Genomic DNA, 18,571 nt, shown 5'->3' on the forward strand with positions numbered 1-18,571 from the left:
CTTTAGCTTGGTATTAAGGAGCTTTATGATCTGAATCTAGTGCATTTCAATATTCTCAACCACTTACACCCTAATATGAAATTCTTGCCCCCAAAACAATCGTTGCACTTACTACCTCCCCCCATGTGACAGTATTTCCATTTCTGTCTCAGCACCTTAACACCATTAATTGACAATACAGAGAATTCCATTCTTTTCCTTGAGTTCCAGATGTCCTTCACTATCATGCTCAAGTCTTGTGTGTGCTTGCTGAGTCACTTCAGTTGTGTCCGACTCTTTGTGACCCTACAGACTATAGCTCACCAGGCTCCTCTGTCCATAGGATTTTCCAGGCAAGAATACTGGAATGGGTTGCCATGCCCTCCTCTATGGAATCTTCCCAACCCAGGAATTGAACCTGCATCTGTTACATCTCCTGCATTGGCATGCAGGATCTTTACCACTAACACCACCCAGGAAGCCCATCATGTTCAAGTCTTATCTTTTTCAAAAAGTTTTCTTCAATACTTTAGCTCACAATTACGTTTTTCTTACTTTTAAAATTTATCTATTTAAAACTTTTCCCCAGGTTTATTGATACAAAACTGACATATAACATTGTGGAAGTTTAAGGTGTTCAGTGTGTTGATTTAATTCACTTATTTATAATATATTTTGAAATGATTACCATAGTAGCATTAGTTAACACTTCAAAACCTCACATAACTACCATTCGTTTTTTAAATTTCTTTAATTATGAAAGTATGATAACACATTTATAGGAGACTTGAAACATACAGAAGAAAGTTACATATAGTTCTACTATATATTACAGTTATTTTTAAGTAGATAAATTAAGATTTTTAGTTGTAGGTTCAATGTCAAACTCTCAAAAATGAACAGTATGAATAGACAGAAAAGTAGACAGATATAGTAGACATGAAAAGCACTAAGAACCAATTCAACATAATTAAGAATTATACATTTTTCACAAAACAGCAGGATACAAATTCTATTCCAGTTCCCATAGACTATAAACCAGGAGACACTGGAACATATCTTGGGACATAAAACAAGGTGCAAAAATTTTCATGATCTAAAGCCATTGAAATAATACAGAGTCTATTCTCTTATCACTGTGGAATTATGTTATGAATCAGCATCAAAAGATATTTGAAAACAACCCATATATTTTCAAGTGCAATGTGACATTTACCGAGAGATATTTGACTTAGCCATTGAAACCCTCAATAAAAATTAAAAGACTGAAAAAACACAGAGGGTGACTGCAGAGAAGAAAGCACATTAATGAGAAATTAATATCAAGGATACATTTAAAAATCCATGTATTTGGTAATTAAAATGATGGGTGTATCTAAGAAGCCATAATAAGGAAAATTAGAAAATATTTGTAACAAAATAAAATGAAAAGAAAATTTATCAGTTTGTTGCACGCATCTGAAGCTGCTCAATGCAACTAAACACAATGTGGAATGTATCATTTGTTAATTTCCTATTTATTTACAACATCAGTTCAGCTCAGCCACTCAGATGTCCGACTCTTTGTGAACCCATGGACTGCAGCATGCCAGGCTTCCCTGTCCATTACCAACTGCCAGAGCATGCTCAAACTCATGTCCATTGAGTCGGTGATGCCATCCAACCATCTTATCCTCTGTTGTCCACTTCTCCTCCTGCCTTCAATCTTTCCCAGCATCAGGGTCTTTTCTAATGAGTCAGCTCTTCACATCAGGTGGCCAAAGTATTGGAGCTTCAGTCTCAGCCTCAGTCCCTCCAATGAATATTTAGGACTGATTTCCTTTAGGATGGACTGGTTGGATCTCCTGGTTGGATCTCCTTGCAGTCCAAGGGACTCTCAAGAGTCTTCTCCAACACCACACTTCAAAAAGCATCAATTATTTGGCATTCAGCTTTCTTTATGGTCCAACTCTCATATCCATACATGACTACTGGAAAAACCATAGCTTTGACTAGACAGACGTTTGTCAGGAAAGTAATGTCTCTGCTTTTTAATATGCTGTCTAGGTTGGTCATAGCTTTTCTTCCAAGGAGCAAGCATCTTTTAATTTCATAGCTGCAGTTACCATCTGCAGTGATTTTGAGCCCAAGAAAATAAAGTCTGTCACTGTTTCCATTGTTTCTCCATCTATTTGCCATGAAGTGATGGGACCAGATACCATGATCTAAGTTTTTCAAATGTTAAGCTTTAAGCCAACTTTCCCCCTCTCCTGTTTCACTTTCATCAAGAGGTTCTTCAATTACTCTTTGCTTTCTGCCATAACGGTGGTGTCATCTGCATATCTGAGGTTATTGATATTTCTCCTGGCAATCTTGATTCCAGCTTCTACTTCATCCAGCCTGGCATTTCTCATGATGTACTCTGCATATAAGTTAAATAAGCAGGGTGACAATACTTCTTGACGTACTCCTTTTCCTATTTGGAATCAGTCTGTCGTTCCACGTCCAGTTCTAACTGCTGCTTCCTGTCCTGCATACAGGTTTCTCAAGAGGCAGGTCACGTGGTCTGGTATTCCCATTTCTTTCAGAATTGTCCACAGTATTGTGATCCACACAGTCAAAGGCATTGGCATAGTCAATAAAGCAGAAATAGATGTTTTTCTGGAACTCTCTTGCTTTTTCAATGATCCAGTGGATGTTGCCAATTTGATCTTTGGTTCCCCTGCCTTTTCTAACACCAGTTTGAACATCTGGAAATTCATGGTTCACGTATTGCTGAAGCCTGGCTTGGAGAATTTTGAGCGTTACTCTACTAGCATGTGAGATGAGTGCAATTGTGTGGTAGTTTGAGCATTCTTTGGCATTGCCTTTTTTGGGGATTGGAATGAAAACTGACCTTTTCCAGTCATGTAGCCACTGCTGAGTTTTCCAAATTTGCTGGCATATTGAGTGCAGCACTTTCACAGCATCATCTTTCAGGATTTGAAATAGCTCAACTGGAATGCCATCACCTCCACTAGCTTTGTTCATAGTGATGCTTCCTAAGGTCTACTTGACTTCACATTCCAGGGTGTCTGGCTCTAGGTGAGTGATCACACCATCATGATTATTTAGGTCGTGAAGATCTTTTTTGTACAGTTCTTCTGTGTATTCTCGCCACCTCTTCTTAAATATCTTCTGCTTCCGTTAGGTCCCTACCATTTCTGTCTTTTACTGAGCCCATCTTTGCATGAAATGTTCCCTTGGTGTCTCAAATTTTCTTGAAGAGATCTCTAGTCTTTCCCATTCTATTCTTTTCCTCTATTTCTTTGCATTGACCACTGAGGAAGCCTTTCTTATCTCTCCTTATATGAAACTGTATATACTATAAACGTATGTATACAGAAACTTTTCTACTAAACACTTGAGAAAGAACAACAACAAAAAAGGATGGAGAAATTGGAAAACATAAAGTAAATGAGATGGGAGCACCAAATATGAAATAGAAAAGGTGAAACAAACTAGATAAATGTAAAAGATATCATAGAGTGCAGTTGTTTTTATACATGGCTGCTCATTAGAATCACATCTGCAGCTTTGGGAAAAAAAAAAACAATACCTGGTTTTTTTTTTTTTACATTTTTTTTAATTTTTATTTTTACTTTATTTTACTTTACAATACTGTATTGGTTTTGCCATACATTGGCATGAATCTGCCACGGTTGTACATGAGTTCCCAATCCTGAACCCCCCTCCCACCTCCCACCCCATATCATCTCTCTGGATCATCCCTGTGCACCAGATTTTATTTTTCAAAATGATTCCAAGAAAATTCTAATGTACATCTGGATTTTGAAAAGTGATTACAGGTTTTTCTATAAAATGGTAGTTTTAGTGTTATAGAATTCTATTATCTTCTGTTGACCAATCATAATACAACAGTATTAAGCAAATAATAGGTACATAATCACAGTAGTAAAAGATGTTTATCAGTTTTCACAATCAATATCCAGACAGAAAGTAAAAGATAATTAGAATTGCAAACCATAATGGAAACATGTTTAACCTAACAGTATAAAGTAATTTTTATTTTGGAGATCCAACCAGTCCATCCTAAAGGAAATCAGTTCTGAATATTCATTGGAAGGACTGATGCTGAAGCTGAAACTCCAATACTTTGACCACCTGATGTGAAGAACTGACTCATTGGAAAAGACCCTGATGCTGGGAAAGATTGAAGGCAGGAGGAGAAGTGGACAACAGAGTATGAGATGGTTGGATGGCACCACCGACTCAATGGACATGAGTTTGAGCAATCTTTGGGAGTTGGTGATGGACAGGGAAGTCTTGTGCTGCAGCCCATGGGGTCACAAAGAGTTGGACACGACTGAGCAACTGAACTGAACTGATAAAGTAATTACATACAATTTTTGGGGTTAAGTAGAGTGATATAGTAAATGGACGTGCATACATATAGATACTGTCATTCACTCAGTCAGTTTATGTCTTTTGGTTGGTGCATTTAATCCATTTACAATTAAGGTAATTATTAGTATATATCAGATGGTAAAAGATTGGTCACAATGCAGGAGACAGGTGTTTGATCCCTGGGTAGGGAAGATCCCCTGCAGAAGGAAACGGCAACCCACTCCAGTATTCTTGCCTGAGGCATGGACAGAGGAGCCTGGCAGGCTACAGTTTATGAGGTCACAAACAGTTGGACACAGCTGAGCAACTAACACTTTGGGTTTCCCTGGTGGCTCAGACAGTAAAGAATTTGCCTGCAATGCGGGAGACCCAAGATCGATCCCCGGGTCAGGAAGATCCCCTGGAGAAGATAATGGCAACCCACTCCAGTATTCTTGCCTGGAGAATTCCATGGACAGAGGAGCCAAGCAGGCTACAGTCCATGAGGTCGCAAAGAGTCAGACACGACTGAGGGACTAACACTTTAAATATTATGATCCTATTACCATTTTCTTCATTGTTTTGGATCTATTTTGGTTAGATCATTTCCTTCTCTTGTGTTTCCTGCCTAGAGAAGTTCCTTGAGTATCTGTTGTAAAGCTGGTTTGGTGGTGCTGAATTCTCTTAACTTTTGCTTGTCTGAAAAGCTTTTGATTTCTCCGTCAAATTTGAAAGAGAGTCTTCTGGGTAGAGTATTCTTGGTTGTAGGTTCTTCCCTTTCATCACTTTAAATATGTCATGCAATTCCCTTCTGGCTTGTAGTTTCTGTGAGAAATCAGCTGCTAATCTTATGGGAGTTGCCTTGTATATTATTTGTCATTTTTCCCTTGCTGCTATTAATATTTTATCTGTCTTTAAATTTTGTCAGTTTGATTACTATGTATCTCAGTGTGTTTCTCCTTGGGTTTATCCTGCCTGGGACTCTCTGTGCTTCCTGGACTTGGTTGACTATCTCCTTTCCCATGTTAGGCACGTTTTAACCTATTATCTCTTCAAATATTTTCTAGGGTCCTTCCTTTCTTGTCCTTCTGGGACTCCTATAATGTGACTATTGGTGTGTTTAATATTGTCCCAGAGTTCTCTTAGGTTGTCTTAATTTTTTTTCATTCTTTTTACTATATTGTGCTTTGCAGCAGTGATTTCCAACATTCTGTTTTCCAGGTCAGTTATCCATTCTTCTGCCTAGGTTATTTTGCTATTGATTCCTTCTAGTATATTGTTCATTGCTGTTTGTTCTTTAGTTCTTCTAGGTCTTTGGTAAACATTTCTTGCATTTTCTCCATTCTTTTTCCAAGATCCTAGATCATATTCACTATGATTATTTGAATTCTTTTTCTGAAAGATTGCCTATCTTCACTCCATTTAGTTGTTTTTCTGGTGTTTTATCTGTCCCTTTATCTGGGAAATAATCCTCTGCCTTTTTATTTTTATTAACTTTCTGTAATGTGGTTTTTGTTCTGGCCCCTGTGAGACTGTAGTTCATCTTGCTTCCTTCTGTCTGCCCTCTTGTGGGTAAGCTTCCTGATGGGAGGAACTGGCAGTGGGAAAAACTGGGTCTTGCTCTGGAGGGTAGGGCCATGCTCAGTAAAACTTTAATCCGACTCTCTGCTGATGGGTGTGGTTGTGCTCCCTCCCTGTTAGTTTGTTGGGCTGAAACAACCCAGCCCTGGAGTCTACAGGCTTTATGGTACAGTTAATGATGACCTCCAAGAGGGTTTACACCAAGGGGGACCTTCCAGGACTGCTGCTGCCAGGGTCCCCATCCCCATCCCCATGGTGAGCCACTGCTGATCCATGCCTCCACAGGGGACTCTCTGACACTAGCAGGTAGGTCTGGTTCAGTCTCCTGTGGGGTCACTGATTCCTTACCCTATGTCTTGGTGTGCACAAGGTTTTGTTTATGCACTCCAAGAGTGGAGCCTCTGTTTCCCCCAGTCCTGTGGAAGTCCTGTAATCAAATTCCACTGTCTTTCAAAGTCACATTGCTTGGGCATTCCTAGTCCCTTGGCTGGATCCCCAAGCTGGGAAGCCTGATGTGGGGCTCAGAACTTTCACTAGCATGGAAGAACTTCTTTGGTATTATTGTTCTCCAGTTTGTGGGCCACCCACCCAACAAATATGGGATTTGATTTTATCATGATTGCACCCTCCTACTTGTCTCACTGTGGCTTCTCCTTTGGCTTTGGACGTGGGGTATCTTTTCTTGGTGGGTTCTAGTGTCCTCCTGTCGATGGTTGTTCAGTAGCTACTTGTGGTTTTGCTGCTCTTGCAGGAGGATATGAACACACATCCTTCTACTCTGCCATCCTACCATTTCTTTTTGTGGTGAGAACATTAAAGATCTACTCTCCTAGCAAAATTCAAGTGTATAATACAAAATCATTAACTACAATCACCATGCTTTACATTAGATCTCCAGAGCTTATTCATCTTATAACTGGAATTTTTTATTCTTTGACCAACATCTTCCATTCTCCCCACCCCTTGCCCCCCACCCAGCCCTTCAAAACCACCATGCTACTCTCTGTTTTATGAGTTTATCTTGTTCAGATTCCACATATAAGTGAGATCATACAATATTTGTCTTTGTGTGACTTACTTCACTTAGCATAATGCCCTCAAGTCTACCCATGTTGTTCCAAATGGCAGGAATCCCAGATGGCTCAGCGGGTAAATAATCTACCTGCAATGCAGGAGATATAGGGGACATGGGTTCAATCCCTGGGTTTGGAAAACTCCCTGGAGGAGGAAATGGCAACCCACTCCAATATCCTTGCCTGGAGAATCCCATGGACAGAGAAGCCTGGTGGGCTACAGTCCATAGTGTCACAAAGAATCAGTCACAACTGAGCACAGCACACACACACACACACACACACACACACACACACACACACACACACATCTTTATCCATCAGTGTTAACAGACACACATTGTTCCCATATCTTGGCTATTGTGAATAATGCTGCAATGACCATGGGAATGCAGATAGATATCTCTTCAAGACTCTGATTTTACTTCAGATTTTACCTGATTTTATTTCCTTTGGATATAAACCCAGAAGTGTGACTGATGGATCAAAGGGTAGTTATATTTTTAATTCTTTTAGGAACTTCCATACTGTTTTTGATAGTGGTTGAATGAATTTACTCTGCCACCAACAGTGCACACTGGTTCCCTTACTTCCACAGCTTCACCAAGAATTGTTACTTTTTGTGTTTTTGACATTTTGGGGGGCTCCAAAATCACTGCAGATGGTGACTGCAGCCATGAAATTAAAAGATGCTTACTCCTTGGAACAAAGCTAGTGGAGGTGATGGAATACCAGTTGAGCTATTTCAAATCCTGAAAGATGATGCTGTGAAAGTGCTGCACTCAATATGCTAGCAAATTTGGAAAACTCAGCAGTGGCCACAGGACTGGAAAAGGTCAATATTCATTCCAATCCCAAAGAAAGGCAATGCCAAAGAATGCTCAAACTACCGCACAATTGCACTCATCTCACATGCTAGTAAAGTAATGCTCAAAATTCTCCAAGCCAGGCTTCAGCAGCACGTGAACTGTGAAGTTCCAGATGTTCAAGCTGGTGTTAGAAAATGCAGAGGAACCAGAGATCAAATTGCCAACATCTGCTGGATCACTGAAAAAGCAAGAGAGTTCCAGACAAACATCTGTTTCTGCTTTATTGACTATGCCAAAGCCTTTAACTGGGTGGATCACAAGAAACTATGGACAATTCTGAAAGAAATGGGAATACCAGACCACCTGACCTGCATCTTGAGAAACCTATATGCAGGTCAGGAAGCAACAGTTAGAAGTGGACATGGAACAACAGACTGGTTCCAAATAAGAAAAGGGTTCCAAATAGGAAAAGGAGTATGTCAAGGAGTATTGTCACCCTGCTTATTTAACTTAAATGCAGAGTACATCATGAGAAATGCTGGGCTGGAAGAAGCAGAAGCTGGAATCAAGATTGCCAGGAGAAACATCAATAACCTCAGATATGCAGATGACACCACCCTTATGGCAGAAAGTGAAGAACTAAAAAGCCTCTTGATGAAAGTGAAAAAGGAGAGTGAAGAAGTTGGCTTAAAGCTCAACATTCAGAAAACGAAGATCATGGTATCTGGTCCCATCACTTCATGGGAAATAGATGGGGAAACAGTGGAAACAGTGTCAGACTTTATTTTTTGGGGCTCCAAAATCACTGCAGATGGTGATTGCAGCCATGAAATTAAAAGACGCTTACTCCTTGGAAGGAAAGTTATGATCAACCTAGATAGGATATTGAAAAGCAGAGACATTACTTTGCCGACAAAGGTCCGTCTAGTCAAGGCTATGGTTTTCCAGTAGTCATGTATGGATGTGACAGTTGGACTGTGAAGAAAGCTGAGTGCCGAAGAATTGATGCTTTTGAAGTGTGGTGTTGGAGAAGACTCTTGAGAGTCTCTTGGACTGCAAGGAGATCCAACCAGTCCATTCTGAAGGAGATCAGCCCTGGGATTTCTTTGGAAGGAATGATGCTAAAGCTGAAACTCCAGTACTTTGGCCACCTCATGCGAAGAGTTGACTCATTGGAAAAGACTCTGATGCTGGGAGGGATTGGGGGCAGGAGGAGAAGGGGACGACACAGGGTGAGATGGCTGGATGGCATCAGTGACTCGATGGATGTGAGTCTGAGTGAACTCCGGAAGTTGGTGATGAACAGGGAGGCCTGGCGTGCTGCAATTCATGGGGTCGCAAGGAGTAGGACATGACTGAGCGACTGAACTGAACTGAACTTCTTGGAAGGAAAGTTATGACCAATCTAGATGGCATATTAAAAAGCAGAGACATTACTTTGCCAACAAAGGTCCATCTAGTCAAGGCTATGGTTTTTCCAGTAATCATGTATGAATGTGAGAATTGGACTATAAAGAAAACTGAGCACCAAAGAATTAATGCTTTTGAACTGGTGTTGGAGAAGACTCTTGAGAGTCCCTTGGACTGCAAGGAGATCCAACCAGTCCATTCTAAAGGAAATCGGTCCTGGGTGTTCTTTGGAAGGAATGATGCTAAAGCTGAAAGCCCAATACTTTGGCCACCTGATGTGAAGAGCTGACTCATTGGAAAAGACTCTGATGCTGGGAGGGATTGGGGGCAGGAGAAGAAGGGGATGACAGAGGATGAGATGGTTGGATGGCATCACTGCCTCAATAGACATGAGTTTGGGTAGGCTCCGAGAGTTGGTGATGGACAGGGAGGCCTAGCGTGCCACAATTCATGGGGTCACAAAGAGTTGGGCACGACTGAGCGACTGAACTAAACTGAACTGATTCTAACAGGTGTCAGGTGGCATCTCACTGTGGCTTTGATTTGCATGTCTCTGATGATTAGTTATGTTGAGCATATTTTCACGTATCTATTGGTCATTTGAACATCTCTGGGAAAATATCTAGTCAGTTTTTTTGCTTATTTGCAATTGGATTTTATTTTTTACTGTTGAGTTCTATCAGTACATTATATATTTTGGGGATTATCCCCTTTTTAGATATATGATTTGCAAATATCTTCTCTCATTCTATAGGTTGCCTTTTCATTTTTTTGATTGTTTCTCACCAAATCAAGAAGCATTTATGCTATCTTTACTTAGAACAAAGTTATCTATGTGTTAAAATAAGTGAACATATCTTTGAATCTTGAAAATCTAAGGTAAGTTTTTTTTAAGAAATTCAATATTAGAAGAAATTAAAATATTGGCTTTTGTAGCTAATTTTCCAGCCTCTTCCTTTATAGATTGGAAAAGATGAATTTCTGCTTTTTAATTCCCAAATGGTTTATTCTATTTATAATTAATATATAATGAATAAGCAAACACTGTATAGTTAGAGATAAAAGCACTGCTTTTAAAAGCTAGATTAACATTTTAATGGTTTTTTATAATCCTCCTGCTTTAAGTGTGTTCCTCTCCACTTGGTATGCCTTTCTTTAAAACCTCATCAGTAAACATAAATTTCTGAATGAGTTGTCCCTAACCCTGAAATTTCTTAACTTTTATATGAAGGGATGACAGCAAAATATCCAAGTAACTCCTTTTCTCCAACAGTTGAGGACTTGGTACGAAAATGAATTTGACATAGCATAGCATCTGCTGTGACCTATTAAACTCTCCCAACAACTCAAATGATAATATAATTAAATATGTAAGCATTAAGACATTAAAATATATTTTTGTATGTAGACCTCTAGAGCCCAATTTGAAATCTGATTTATCCACCTAAATTATTCTTATTCACCCTATTCTGTCTTCACTTGTACCATTAGAATCTGAAAGTATATTTTATTCACTGTTTTAAAATATTAAAACTTGAGAGATTCAGAGATATTTTATTTAGTTAAGTTTCTAACCTAGGCAAAGCTCTCAGTGAAATAAATAATTACTGTTTGGAATAGAAAGCTAAACAGTAATTTAATACATCAATTTGCTATTTTTATTCTTAGTCTTTAGCCATTACAAACAGACTCAAAAGAATGGAAGATTAATGTACCATCAAGGCTATGGTTGATCTTAAATTATCAGTTCCTACTAAAGAAGCCCCACTTTACACTAGTCATCACACAGTTTATATATTATGGTCCACATTCCAGAAGATTAAAGCAAGACAATAAAACCTTCCCACACCATCTTTTATGAATAGTGAAAGAAAATACACCAGATTCCTTTAACAGTCCACATACTGCTGGTCAGGTAAACCTCAAAAGTCTACCTGAGTTAAAGCCCTATCTGATGCTGAAGTACTTCCATTGAAGAGTATGCTCACTATCTTCTGAAAGTAGTTATCAAATTCCATGCTCATGTATGTTGAGACAAACTTTCTTTCCCTATAGCTTCGGCCATATAATAGACATCTAATTCCTCTGTCTTTCAAGCCTTTGATATATATAAATACAGAAATCATGCCACCTCTTCCCAGTCTTCTCTTTTTTTAAGGTAAACAACCTTACCCCTTTAGTCTTTTCTATAACTCCACTTTCTTAATAATAATAGCCCTGATTTCTTTAGTCTTAGGTAACGTTACACAGTAGAAAAGGTAACTTTAATCTCCGTGCTTTGGTAGAAAACAACTGCTTCTTTTAAGAACCTTATTCTGCCTTTTCTTCATATACCTCCATCATTCCTTATCCAACATTATCTTCTTTCTCTCCTTCTCCTTTCTTCTTTATTCTGTAACTGACCATCATGCAACATGAAGAACATTTAAATTATTTGTGATATTTACCTTGACTGGTTCTAAATTTTAAAAGTCAGGTGAGTTTGTCCTTTTGTAGGTTTCATGAGGCACTTATATCTGGAAACTGAAAAAGTCGAACTCATAGAATTAGAGAGTAGAATGATGGTTGTCAGGAGTCTGGGTAGAGAAAACGGGGAGATGTTGATCAAAGATACAAACTTAGTGTTATAAGATGAAAAATTCTAAAGGTCTAGTGTACAGCATAGTGATTATAGTTAATGATATTGTATTATACACTTGAAAGTTGCTAAAAGACTAGATCTTAAATGTTCTCATCACATAAAAGAAATGATAATTATGTGAGGTGATGGATGTGTTAATTAACCTTATTGCAGCAGTCATTTTGTAATATATACATCTATCTATCAAATCATCACATGGTACACCTCAAACTTATATAACATTCAGTTCAGATCAGTCAATCAGTTGTGTCTGACTCTTTGCAACCCCATGGACTGCAGCACAACAGGCTTGGCTTCCCTATCCCTCACCAACTCCTGGAGATTGCTCAAACTCATGTCCATCGAATCAGTGATGCCATCCAGCCATCTCATCCTCTGTCATCCCCTATCCTCCTGTCTTCAATCGTTCCCAGCATCAGGGTCTTTTCAAATGAATCAGCTCTTCGCATCAGGTGGCCAAAATATTAGAGTTTCAGCTTCAGCATCAGTCCTTCCAATGAATATTCAGGACTGATTTCCTTTAGGAGGGACTGGTTGGGTCTCCTTTCAGTCCAAGGGACTCTCAAGAGTCTTCTCCAACACCACAGTTCAAAAACATCAATTCTTAAGCACTCAGCTTTCTTTATAGTCCAACTCTCACATCCATACATGACTACTGGAAAAACCATAGCTTTGACTGGATGGACCTTTGTTAGCCAAGTAATGTCTCTGCTTTTTAATATGCTGTCTCGTTTGGTTATAGCTTTTCTTCCAAGGAGTAAGCGTCTTTTAATATCATGGCTGCAGTCACCATCTGCAGTGATTTTGGAGCCCAAGAAAATAAGGCCTCTCCCTGTTTCCATTGTTTCCCCATCTATTTGCCATGAAGTGATGGGATCGCATGCCATGATCTTAGTTTTTTGAATGTTGAGTTAAATGTCAATTATATGTCAATACAACTGGAAGAAAAAAAATATTTTCTCTGAAGAATACTGTTGCAACCTGAAATTGCTTGCAGAGGAGCTGTTTATGTTCAGATCAGTTCAGTCGCTCAGTCGTGTCTGACTCTTTGCGACCCCATGAATAGCAGCACGCCAGGCCTCCCTGTCCATCACCAACTCCTGGAGTTCACTCAGACTCACGTCCATCGAGTCAGTGATGCCATCCAGCCATCTCATCCTCAGTCGTCCACTTCTCCTCCTGCCCCCAATCCCTCTCAGCATCAGAATCTTTTCCAATGAGTCAACTCTTCACATGAGGTGGCCAAAGTACTGGAGTTTCAGCTTTAGCATCATTCCTTCCAAAGAAATCCCAGGGCTGATCTCCTTCAGAATGGACTGGTTAGATCTCCTTGCAGTCCAAGAGACTCTCAAGAGTCTTCTCCAACACAACAGTTCAAAAGCATCAATTCTTCAGCGCTCAGCCTTCTTCACAGTCCAACTCTCACATCCATACATGACCACTGGAAAAACCATAGCCTTGACTAGATGGACCTTAGTCGGCAGAGTAATATCTCTGCTTTTGAATATGCTCTCTAGGTTGGTCATAACTTTTCTTCCAAGGAGTAAGCGTCTTTTAATTTCATGGCTGCAATCACCATCTGCAGTGATTTTGGAGCCCCAGAAAATAAAGTCTGACACTCTTTCCACTGTTTCCCCATCTATTTGCCATGAAGTGATGGGACCGGATGCCATGATCTTCGTTTTCTGAATGTTGAGCTTTAAGCCAACTCTTTCACTCTCCTCTTTCACTTTCACCAAGAGGCTTTTTAGTTCTTCACTTTCTGCCATAAGGGTGGTGTCATCTGCATATCTGAAGTTATTGATATTTCTCCCGGCAATCTTGATTCCAGCTTGTGTTTCTTCCAGTCCAGCGTTTCTCATGATGTACTCCGCATATAAGTTAAATAAGCAGGGTGACAATATACAGCCTTGACGTACTCCTTTTCCTATTTGGAACCAGTCTGTTTATGTTAGAGACACAATAATACAAATATCAGAATAAGAATGTGTTCTGGACATGTTTGCCTGTCATATATAATCTGTAATTTGAAGACAAATGCTATCAAAATAGAATCAGTTTCATTCTTTCCAATATTATCTTTTGTATCCAAATATGGAGCACCTCAAATGGCTCATTTACCTTAAAAACGCTCTTATAAACATCTAACTCATTCTTGGTATCTAATACCTATCTGCTCAATTAAACAGTAGCTATCCTAGGCCCACCGAAACTACTAATGTGGTTTTAAAGATAAAATGTCAGAGTTGTAGATGATCTTTCCTACTCACATTATAATCCTTACTTACCTGATTTCTTAGGCCTGGTTTTATATCTTCCAGACTCAAATATGCAAGTAGATAGACAGATATACAGATAATGATATGTGGCTTCCAGTAACTACTTTTTTACCATATTCACAAAGTACTAGAGGCAGACAGGTACTTTGATAAACTTTTTGATCAAGAATGATTATGAAGTAGTCACATACTGGTAAATGTTTAACTACCATTTTGAGGTGTGAGGAGGGCTAATTTGTTGCCTTTGCTGATTTCCACAGGACAAATACCTCCACTCTAGCTAATTTCAAGCTATCAATCACTGTACATGAACTTGTCACTGAACATAAGCTTGGAACTGGGAAGCAATGTGCACAAATGGTTGTCAAGAGCTGATTCAAACCAACACACCACTGGATACAGGCTGGAAATAAATTAAAACAGATTCCTCTCCACCCCACTCCACTCCCAAGGGAAAGAAAATCATTCCCAAGATATTTTGTCTTGTTTCCTTCATGGGTAGACAACACAAAAGGCAGATTAAAACAAAGAGATATCCCATACAATTGATGTATGTAGTTTCTTAATTACATAGGGAAGAAAATAGTATGTCCCCTACTACATTTTTAGTGAGAAGACAAAATTACAGAAAAAAAAACCCACAAAGAAAATGATAAAAACAAGGGTTGGAGACAGGTTTAAGTTACTTGGATCTTTCAGCTTGCAAAAGAGAATGTTGTAGAGTAGAGAAAGAAGGGGAGTGGGTTTGTAGAAAGGAAAATAATTCTTTAATAAGAAAGGTTTTTAACCTGTTTTGGAGGAGATAAAAGGCAGAGAAGTGTGACTACCTAATAATCTCCAATGAGGACAGAAAAAGAAAATGGAGCTTGAACTGCAGTGAAAGGTATTTGAGGTACTACGTTGAAAGAGATGACAGAATGCTTGTAGGAATATAGTATGCACCATGCAAATTTTGAAGTACTACATCATTTCAAAGACTCCTATTTTGTTGCTGTGCTCCAGGTATCCAGTAGAAGTTAAAACAGTTATGCTGATAACCATATAATTGACCATATAACTAACCTACTCTAGGCTTTCAAGAGTAGGAAAGGAGGGAATTCCCTGGCACTCAAGGGGTTAAGACTCCATACTTTCACGCCAATGGCCCAGATTCAATCCCTGGTTGGGGAACTAAGATCCCATAAGCAGCATAGCATGGCCAAAAAATATGTTTAAAGAAAGAGTAGGAAAGGAAATGGAAGTCTAGATTGGTATTATTTTGGATTCATGTCAATGTATGGCAAAACCAATACAGTATTATAAAGTAAAATAAAGTAAAAATAAAAAGTTTAAAAAAATTAATGCTACTAACTTGCTGTGCAATTTCAGGTCAGTTTCTCATTTATTGACATCTGATTTCTTCTCCAAAATAGCAGACTTTAAATTATAGTAATACCCTCCATCTCACAGATAAAATGGGTTATTATTACTCCTGATTTTAGTGATTTTCTTGCCTACCAGGCAATTGTGACATAATAAATTAAGCTGAAGTCACTTAGAGCAACAAACCACTGTAGGAAAAGCGTTACATTAGGTTTTTGTCAGCCTAGCCTTATAAAGAAGTGGAAAATCTCATCTTTACCACAGCCCCTGAAATTTTCCCCCTTCTAGTCTTCTCTTTCCTTATCAGTGCTAATGGAGTCAATAGCCAACAATCCCCATTAGGGGCCATGATTTCTCCTATGTATCTAAAATTAAAACAGCTCATGATTCACCACACCTGCACGTACTGAGAATCCACCTTGCACAATTATCTAGAAAAGGCACACTTGATAGTTTTAAACAGGACAGAAATTAATTTCCCCCCAATCTTATACACATTCCAATAGTCCTATATGCCAGCAAACACAAGAACTGTCTTTTTAATCTCCCTTACACTGACAAGATCCTCATTTTGGCTACCTAAGAGGGAAGTATTAATACATATTAATTACATCCTTACACAAACAGACTATATAATCATAATTGTTCTGTTTCCTGCTTTTCTCACATTCCACAGTTGAGCCAATGCAACAGAAAGATAATGAACAGAAGAATTTCTTCACTGTCTTTTCCTGCCCTCTTTCTTCCTACCACTTGTGCATTTTTTAAAAAGTACTCTTCCATCTACAAAGGTAAAAATGTGAACACCAGAGAAGGGCTGTGAACTACTGTGAAGAAAACAAACCAAGAGTAACAGTGCTGGTCTGAAAATGAAAGGGTCAGGTTATGAGAGTAGTCATCCATGAGGACAAGGATTATATGTAACTATCCACTTAATTTTTTATAAGTGGAAGGGAAATCTTCATTGGGAACATAATAAAATGTTTAAGTGAGACACTGAGAGGAAAAAATAAATTCTGAGCTTATGAGAAAGCCACAGCAATTTCTTATTTAAATGGCATAGCACACAGATATAGTCTATAAATATGTATGTGTATGTATATGTATATGTGTGTGTGTTTTCCAAATAACTGATGAAAAAGAAGAGAGTGGTAATCACTGTAGATGGAAGAAGTAATCAAAATAGGTCCCAAGTAGCAAATACCAAGCTTTGGCACTGTAAAAAAACAGTTTCAGTCCAGAATAAACTGGAATATGAGTAAGTGTAAATTTTAATTAAAAATAATGAAAAGTGGAACCCAGAAAGCTCTGATGTTTTGATATAGGCACAATGTGTTAAAACCTGTATATGGAGGAATACAGTCCCTACAATCTGAGTGATAACTAACCAGATTAAACATGGGAAAAGCAAAGAAATGAATGAATGAATTAATTAATTAATAAAGAAATATTTTAACTTTAAAAGCAATTTTATAAAGGAAAGCCTTATGATACTAGATATTAAGTTAAATATAAAATTTGTTTAAAACAACAGAATCAAAGTGAAGTAATTTTACCTTAAATTTGTTTTCCAAAGCAAGTTTTGAAAACATGTAATAATATCTTTTGATTAACATATTACTATGTTCCCAATGACGCTTTCTCTATATCTGAAATGGTCATGCCCAACAGCCAATTTGCCAATAGGCTGTTCCTTGGATAGGTGCTATTAACAACACATGGCAACAATGCATGGGTGTACTTTGAAAGCTCTAGACAGTGCACAACTTTTGTTCTGCTTCAGGATCCTTACTTTTCTTTCAGTTCAGTTCAGTTCAGTCACTCAGTCATGTCTGACTCTTTGCGACCCCATGAATCACAGCACACCAGTTGTCCTGTCCATCACCAACTCCCGGAGTTCACTCAAACTCATGTCCATAGAGTCGGTGATGCCATCCAGCCATCTCATCCTCTGTCTCCCCCTTGTCCTGCCCCCAATCCCTCCCAGCATCAGAGTCTTTTCCAATGAGTCAACTCTTCGCATGAGGTGGCCAGAGTATTGGAGTTTCAGCTTTAGCATCAGTCCTTCCAATGAACGCCCAGGACTGATCTCCTTTAGGATGGACTGGTTGGACCTCCTTGCAGTTTAAGGGACTCTCAAGAGTCCACAGTTCAAAAGCATCAATAAGCTCTGCCTTGGGTTTCCCTGGTGGCTCAGAGGTTAAAGCGTCTGCCTCCAATGCAGGAGACCCAGGTTCGATATCTGGGTCAGGGAGATCCCCTGGAGAAGGAAATGGTAACCCACTCCAGTATTCTTGCCTGGAGAATCCCATAGATGGAGAAGCCTGGTAGGCTACAGTCCACGGGGTTGTGAAGAGTCGGACACGTAAGCTCTCAGTTGTGCTGAAACTGAAGAGTTCTCCCCAACACACTGCATCCTACCATGCTGTGCTGGGCTGTGTTCAGTCGCTCAGTCATGTCCAAGTCTTTGCGACCCCATGGACTGTAGCCTGTCAGGCTCCTCTGTCCATGGGGATTCTCTAGGCAAGAATACTGGAGTGGGTTGCCATGTCGTCCTCCAGGGGATCTTCTCAACTCAGGGATCAAACCCAGGTCTCTCACATTGCAGGCGAATTCTATACTGTCTAAGCCACCAGGGAAGCCCAAGAATATTGGAGTGGGTAGCCTATCCCTTCTCCAGGGGATCTTCCCAACCCAGGAATCTAACCAGGGTCTCTGGCATTGCAGGTGGATTCTTTACCAGCTGAGCTACCAGGGAAGCCCACATCCTACCATACCTGGGTATAAAGAAAACACGGTTTTCATACGTCATTCAGTATCATCCCAGGTGGCACAGTGATAAAGAATCTGCCTGCCAATGCAGGAAACACGAGACCCTAGTTCGATCCCTGTGTCAGGCAGATCCCCTGGAGTAGGAAATGGCAACCCACTCCAGTATTCTTGCCTGGAAAATTCCATGGACAGAGGAGCCTGGCAGGCTACAGTCCATGAGGTCACAAAGAGTTGGACACAACTGAGGACACACACATTCACATATAATTATGGTATAAAGAGAATATGGACAGCAAAAAT

At 39.3% G+C, this 18,571-nt stretch overlaps 1 protein-coding gene across 1 annotated transcript in view; it reads right to left on the bottom strand.

Annotated features, from left to right (window-relative positions):
• The window catches only part of NEXMIF (neurite extension and migration factor), a 210,467-nt gene that overhangs the window by 129,438 nt on the left and 62,458 nt on the right, over positions 1-18,571 (bottom strand). The window lies entirely within an intron of this gene.

Source organism: Ovis aries, chromosome X (assembly GCF_016772045.2).
Source record: "Ovis aries strain OAR_USU_Benz2616 breed Rambouillet chromosome X, ARS-UI_Ramb_v3.0, whole genome shotgun sequence".
In the NCBI taxonomy this organism is placed as follows: Eukaryota; Metazoa; Chordata; class Mammalia; order Artiodactyla; family Bovidae; genus Ovis; species Ovis aries.